The 8360-nt window shown below is 37.1% G+C and overlaps 1 pseudogene; it reads left to right on the top strand.

The window, feature by feature from the left end:
• Positions 1–864, top strand: LOC111139823 (annotated as a pseudogene).
• The last annotated feature ends 7496 nt before the right edge of the window (positions 865–8360 follow it).

The raw sequence follows: 8360 nt of genomic DNA, 5'->3' as shown, positions 1-8360 counted from the left end.
ATGATGCTAGTGTTGCCAGACTGCTCAGAGTCAGAGGGCCCTGGAATGCGAGGCCATGGAGGCTTTCAAGGAGGCTTTGGCAGTGGCATCCAGGGTCTGGGGTCAAGACAGCAGAGCTTGTGGAAGCAAGGCCAAGAAAGAGGAGTGGATCCCCTTCACCAAGGTCACCTGGTCAAGGACATGAAGAGCAAGTCCTGGAGGAGATCTATCTTATCTCCCTGCCCATCAAGGAATCTGAGATAATTGACTTCTCTCTGGGAGCATCCCTCAAGGATGAAGTTTTGAAGATTCTGCTGGTGCAAAAGCAGACCCATGCTGGCCAGCAGACCACGTTCAAAGCATTTGTTGCCATCAGAGATGACAATGGACACGTCAGTCTGGGCATCAAGTGCTCCAAGAAGTTAGCCACTGCCATCCATGGGGCCATCTCCTGGCCAAGGTTTCCATTGTCCTGTGTGGCTGAGCTACTGGGGGAACAAGATCTGCAAGCCCCGCAGTGTTGTGTACAAGGTAACTGGCTGTTGTGGGTCTGTGTTACTGCATCTCATCCTTGCTCCTAGAGGCACTGGCATTGTTTCAGCCCCTATGCCCAAGAAGCTAATGATGATGGCTGAAATTGATGACTGCTACACCTGGCCAGAGGCTGAACTGGCACTCTGGGCAACTTTGCCAAGTCTACTTTGGTTATAATCTTCAAGACCTGCAGTTAACCCACCCTTGACTTCTGCAAGGATAGTGTTCACCAAGTCTCTCTATCAGGCTATCATTGACCATCTTCTGAAGACCTATAGCAGAATCTCCCTGCAGAGGACCTAAGCTTCAGCCTTGGCCACCACGTCATTTTACACAAGAAAAATAAAGTGATCTAAAGCCTGTTAAAAACAAAACAAAACAAAACAAAACAAAAGCCAATAATGAATCTTGGAATACTACATCAAAAACAAATGACCTGTGGTTTCACTTATTAATGGAGCATAAGAAATAACACGGAGGACATGAGGAGATGGAGAGGGAAAGGAAGTTGAGGGAAATTGGAGGGGGAGATGAACCATGAGAGACTATAGACTCTCAAAAACAATCGGAAGGTTTTGAAGGGGCGGGGGGGTGGGAAGTTGGGTGAGCGTGGTGGTGGGTATTATGGAGGGCACGTATTGCATGGAGCACTGGGTGTGGTGCATAAACAATGAATTCTGGTACATTGAAAAGAAATTTTAAAAATAAAGAATTAAAAAAAAACTAATGACCTACTGTATGGTGACAAACATAATATAATAAAAAATAATTTTAAGAAATAAATAAAAACAAAACCAAAAACCATATGTATTTTAAGGGAAAAGAAACACTCCAAAAATATGAAGAATCAAGAAAATATAACATCACCAAAAGTTGATAATAATAATGCAATAACCAAACACAAAAAATAAAGTCCTGCTGGGGAACCTGACTGGCTCAGTTAGTAGAGCATGTAACTCTTGATCTCGGGGCATGAGTTCAAGCTCTGCATTGGACAGAAAAATAAATAAATTATGTAAATGTATAAATTATATATATATATATGTATATATATATATACATATATATATATATATATAACCTGCTATCTAAATAATAAAGAATTCAAAATTGTTGTATAGTTGTTCAGAGGAAACTGTGAGCTACAAGAGAACACCAACATATAAGTCAACAAAATCAGCAAAACAAAACACAAGCTAAAAGAGAAACATAATGAAGAGAAAGAAATCATTAAAACAAACAAACAAACAGAAATCCTGGAAATAAAGAATTCAGTGAATAAAATGAAGAATGGAATAGAAAGCATCAACAGACAACATCAGGTAGAAGACAGAAACAGTGAGTTAGAGGATAAAACTTAGAAATAACCCAGTCATAAGAGAATGAGAAAAAAATAATGAAAAAGAGCAGAGTGTATGTAATCTATGAGATACCATCAAAAGAACCAATACCAGAATCATTGGAGTTCCAAAAGGAGGAGTGAGAGAAGGGAGCAAAAATTTTGCATCAACATTGGCAGGACTGGAGATTATGTTGAGTGAAATAAGTCAAGCAGAGGGAGTCCATGATCTTATGGTTTCACTTATGTGTGGAGCATAAGGAATAACATGGAGGACATTAGGAGAAAGGAAGGAAAACTGAATTGGGGAAAATTGGAGGAGGAAAGGAACCATGAGAGACTGTGGACTCAGAAACAAACTGAGGGTTTTTGGGGGAGAGAAAAGTGGGGAGTTAGGGGAGCCTGGTGATGGGTATTAAGGAGTGCATGTATTGCATGAAGCACTGGGTATAGTGCATAAACAATGAATCTTGGAACACTGAAAAAAATAAAACAAAATTTTAAAAAAATAAATTTTTAAAAATTGTTTAAGCAAATAGTGGTTGGGTGCCTGGGTGGTTCAGTTAATTAAGATCTGCCTTTAGCTCAGGTCACGATCCTGGAGTCCTGGGATCAAGTCCTGAATTGGGCTCCCTGCTCATATGGGAGCTTGCTTCTCTCTCCCTCTGCCTCTCTCTCTCTCTCTGCCTTTCATGAATAAATAAATAAAATCGTTAAAAAATAAAGAAAGAAGATGTTACTGTCTATGTTCTCCTCTAGGATTCCGTTGGATTCCTGCCTCATGTTAAGGTCTTTTACCAATTGCAAGTTTATCTTTGTGTATGGTATAAGAGAATGGTTGAGTTTCATTCTTCTACACGTAGCTGTCCAATTTTTCTGAGCACCATTGATTGAAGAGACTGTCTTTTTTCCACTGGATATTTTTTCCTGCTTTGTCGAAGATTATTTGACCATAGAGTTGAGGGTTCATATCTTGGCTCTCTACTCTGTTCCACTGGTCTATGTGTCTGTTTTTGTGCCAGTACTGTGCTGTCTTGGTGATCACAGCTTTGTAGAAAAGCTTGAAATCAGGCAACGTGATGCCACCAGTTTTGTTTTTCTTTTTCAACATTTCCTTAGCAATCTGGGGTCTCTTCAGATTCCATACGAATTTTAGAATCCTAAAATTGTTTGCTCCAGCTCTTTGAAAAATGCTCATGGAATTTTGATTGGAATGGCATTGAAAGTATAGATTGCTCTAGGCAGTATGCACATTTTAACAATGTTTATTCTTCCAACCCATGCGCATGGAATGGTCTTCCATCTTTTTGTGGCTTCTTCAATTTCTTTCATGAGTGTTCTGTAGTTCCTTGAGTACAGATCTTTTACCTCTTTGGTTGGGTTTATTCCCAGGTATCTTATGGTTCTTGCTGCTATAGTATGGAATTGATCCTCTAATTTCCCTTTCTGTATTTTCATTTTTATTGTATAAGAAAGCAACTGATTTCTGTACATTGATTTTGTATCAGCCATATTACTGAATTGCTGTATGAGTTCTAGTAGTTTGGGGGTGGAGTCTTTTGGGTTTTCCATATAAAGTATCACGTCATCTGTGAAGAGAGAGAGTTTGACTTCTTCATTACCAATTTGAATACTTTTTATTTCTCCTTCTTGTCTGATTGCTGTTGCTAGGACTTCTAAAAGGACATTGGCCACAGCAACTTCTTTCAAGCTATGTCTCCAAAGGCAAAGGAAACAAAAGTGAAAATGAATTTCTGGGATCTCATCAAGATCAAAAGCTTCTGCACAGCAAAGAAAACAGTCAACAAAACAAAGAGGCCACCCACGGAATGGGAGAATAGTCGCAAATGACAATACAGACAAAGGGCTGATATCCAGGATTATAAAGAACTCCTCAAACTCAACACACACAAAACAGACAACCATGTCAAAAAATGGGCAGAAGACATGAACAGACACTTATCCCATGAAGACATATAAATGGCTAACAGACACATGAAAAAATATTCATCATCACTGGCCATCAGGGAGATTCAAATCAAAACCACATTGAAATACCACCTTACACCAGTTAGAATGGCCAAAATTAGCAAGACAGGAAACAACATGTGTTGGAAAGAATGTGGAGAAAGGGGAACCCTCTTACACTATTGGTGGGAGTGCAAGTTGATGCAGCCACTTTGGAAAACAGTGTGGAGATTCCTCAAGAAATTAAAAATAGAGCTTCCATATGACCCTGCAATTGCACTACTGGGTATTTACCCCAAAAATATAGATGTAGTGAAAAGAAGGGCCATCTGTACCCCAATGTTCATAGCAGCAATGGCCACGGTTGCCAAACTGTGGAAAGAGCAAAGATGCCCTTCAACGGATAAATGGATAAGGAAGATGTGGTCCATATACACTATGGAGTATTATGTCACCATCAGAAAGGATGAATACCCAACTTTTGTTTCAACATGGACAGGACTGGAAGAGATTATGCTGAGCGAAATAAGTCAAGCAGAGAGAGTCAATTATCATATGGTTTCACTTATTTGTGGAGCATAAGGAATAACATGGAGGGCATGGAGAGAAGAAGAGAGTTGGGAGAAATTGGAGGAGGAGATGAACCATGAGAGACTGTGGACTCTGAGAAACAATCTGAGGGTTTTGGAGGGGAGAGGGGTGGGAGGTTTGGTAAGCCTGGTGGTGGATATTATGGAGGGTACATATTGCATGGAGCGCTGGGTGTGGTACATAAACAATGAATTCTGGAACACTGAAAAAAAAATTTAAAAAAAGAAAATAAATAAATAAATAAATAAAAATAAAATAGGATAGAAATAGTGGCTGAAAACTTCCCAAGCCTGGAAACAAATTGGACCTCTAAGCTCATGAAATTATAGATCGCTAATTTTTTCATATCAAAACAATCTCATTTTCCTCAAGACACAGCATAATGAAACTGTCAAAAATCAAAGAGAAGGAGAGAATGGTAAAACAGGCCTCAACTTACCATCAGATTTCTCAGCAGGTTTCTTATAAGGCAGAGAATGAGACAACACGTTCAAATTGTTAGAAGGAAGGAAAAAAAAAACTAGCATAGAATACTCTGACAATTTACCTTTCAGAAAGGAAAAAAACAATAAAGGCATTCCAGGAAAGCAAAGGTGGAAAAGAATTCATTACCACTAGACTTTTCTTATAAGAAATGCTGAAAGGAGTTCTTCAAGCTAAAATGAAAAGAAGTGAACTAGTAACATTAGTAACTGACTTTACTCCTTAAGGAACTGAAAAGAGAAGAAGAAACTAAGCTTAAATTTAGCAGAAGAAAGGAAATAACACAGATCAGAGCAGAAAAAGAAAAAAAAAAAGCAGAAAAACAATGTAAAACGCAAATGAATGACACTAAGGCCTGCTTTTGCAAAAGATAAAACAAAATTGAAGCACCTGGGTGGCTCAGTAAGTTAAGTCTCTGCCTTCGACCCAGGTCATGATCCCAGGGTCCTGGGATCAAGCCCCGTATCAGGCTCTCTGCTCTACGGGGAGCCTGCTTCCCCCTCTCTCTCTCTGCCTGCCTCTCTGCCTACTTGTGATCTCTGTCTGTCAAATAAATAAATAAAATCTTAAAAAAAAGATAAAACAAAGTTGACAAACATTTACCTAGAGTAAGATAAAAAAGGAAGACTCAGCACAGAAAGAGAATAATCCCAAAATTTTTATGAAACCATAAAAGACCCCAAATGCCAAAATGATCTTGAGATAAAGAATGAAGTTGGAGGCTTCACGCTTGCTAATTTCAAACTATATTACAAACTATAGTAATAATTAAAAAACTATAGATTTGGCTTAAAAATAAACACATAAATCAATGTGAGAGAACATAGAGCCCAGAATAAACCAAACTTATACAGTCAATTTATGAAAAAAAAAAAAAAAAGCCAAGAATATCCAATGGGAAAAGGACAATCTCTTCAACAAATGGTGCTGGGAAAATTGGACAACCACATGCAGAAGAATGAAAGTGGACCACAATCTTACACCATACATAAAAATTAATGCAAAGTGGATCAAAAATTTTAATATAAGACCTGAAATCATAAAACTTCTAGCAGAATCACGAGGTAATCTGCTTGACATCAGTCTTGGCCATGATTTTTTTTGGGATTTGACACCAAATGCAAAAATGAACAGGTGAGACTAGATCAAACTAAAAGCTTCTGCAAAGCAAGGGAAATCATTAACAGGATGAAAAGAGAGCCTATTTAGCTCTTTTCACAGTTTGGCTATTGTGGATGTTGCTGCTATGAACATTGGGGTGTGTATGCCCCTTCTTTTCACTACCTCTGTATCTTTGTGGCAAATATCCAGTAGTGCAATTGCTGGGTCTTAGGGTAGCCCTATTTTTAACTTTTTGAGGAACCTCCATACTGTTTTCCAAAGTAACTGTACCAACTTGTATTCCCATCAACAGTGTAAGAGGGTTCTCTTTTCTTCACATCCTCTCCAACATTTGTTGTTTCCTGCCTTGTTAAATTTTGTATTCTAACTGGTGTAAGGTGGTATGGTTTTGGTTTGAATTCCCCTGATGGATAATGATATTGAATATTTTTTCATGTGACTGTTAGTCACAGAATGGCTAAAACTAACAGCGCAGGACAAAACAGATGTTGGAGAGGAGGCAGAGAAAGAACTCTTAAACTGTTGGCGAGAATGCAAGCTGGTGAAGCCACTCTGGAAAACAGTATGGAAGTTTCTCAAAAAATTGAAAAATAGAACTATCTTTTGATCTAGCAGTTCTATTTCTTGTTATTTATTTGGAGAAAATGAGAACACTAACTGAAAAAATGTAAATGCATATCTATGATCAAAGCAGTATAATTTATAATAACCAAGATATGCTAACAGCCTAAGTGTCCATCAATGGATAAATGGATAAAGAAAATGTGGCATATATACACAATGGAATACCATTTAGCCATTAAAAAATATAATATTGCCATTTACAACAACGTGGATGGACCTTGAGGACATTATGCTAAGTGAAATAAGTTAGACAGAGAAAGATAAATACCTTATGGTCTAACTTGTTTGTGGAATATAAAACAAAACAAAACAAAATGACAGAGAACAGATTGCTGGTTTTCAGAGGCAAGGGGGGATGAGATGTAAAATAGGTTAAAAAGTACAAACTTTAGTTATAAAATAAGTTAGTCATAGAGATACAGTGTACAGCATGGTGAATCTAGGTAATAATACTGTATTGTATATTTGGATATTACTAAAAGAGTAAATCTTAAAAGTTTTCATTCACAAGAAAAAAATATATAACTGTGGTGATAGATGTTAACTAGATTTATTCCGGTCATCATTTCACAATATATGCAAATATCAAATTATTGTTTTGTATACCTGAACATAATATTATATATCAATCATATCTGAATTTTAATGAAGAGAGAAGAATCATAAAACCAGAAATGAAAGTGGGTATATTACAACTCATATCACAGAAATACATAGGATCATAAGAAACAATTTTGAACAACTATATATACCAACTAATTAGATAACCAAGAAGAAATGTCTAAATTCCTAGAAGAATACAACTTGGCAAAACATTCTGTTCCCTGATTATTTAAAAGTTCTAAATAAAATAATGCATGTGTATAATATGCAACCTACAGCAGAGCAGAAACATGTTTGTCCTTTAATAATTCTGGAAGCAAGCTTGCATCTCTTTCTGAAATGGGAAAACATTGCCTTCAGTAGTATTAATGTTTTCAGGATACAGAGGAGTTTTGATTCTACAAAAGCTTAATACTAACACTAACTAAGCTTTTACTGAAAGTTAATTGGCAAATCCAGCAGACTGTTGAAAAAAATGAAGAATATACTCTTTTACTCAAAGGTTTCTAACTTCAATGTCAAGAGGATACATTTCACTAGCAGATTTATTTTGCTCTTTTGCCTCAAACAACATATTTGCGAATACTATTTTTTCATTCCTTCTTCCTAAAGCTGTCATGACTGATACCCTCGTAGAAACACAGATTCCTCCATATGTAAAACTTTGGTTGTCTGTACTCTTTACAACCAACCACTGAGTGTGATCCAGAGAATGCTAGAAAGATGCTGTAGATCTATAAGACATGAAGAATGGCCTCTTTTGTGAACAAAATCTGGGTTATTTTTCAATGCAATAAGGTAAATATAGAAGGAGATTGGTAAATACTTCTTCCATATGGGCTAAGGTTCAAGTACGAAAATTTGTGACAATTCTCTCTAAGCTGGGTTTGCATGAGCTCATGACAGCATCCCATGGTGTGGGAAATCTCTGCAATCAGTAAGGTGTTCAAAAACAAAGCCAGTCAGATTTATCATCTCCAAAGATCTCTGAAGGGTAATGATTCCAGTGGGTGGAATGGAATGAAGTCATGGTTTTATACTGTAGAAAAAAAAAAATTTTTAAGAAAAACAGTATTGTAAAATATGGTATTTCATAAAGATGCCATAAAGTTTCCCT

The sequence above is a fragment of the Enhydra lutris genome, unplaced genomic scaffold (genome assembly GCF_002288905.1).
Source record: "Enhydra lutris kenyoni isolate GAN:26980312 unplaced genomic scaffold, ASM228890v2 scaffoldscaffold120, whole genome shotgun sequence".
NCBI lineage: Eukaryota > Metazoa > Chordata > Mammalia > Carnivora > Mustelidae > Enhydra > Enhydra lutris.
Note: the sequence above shows the minus strand (reverse complement) of the source record. Positions and strands in the feature narration are given on the sequence as shown.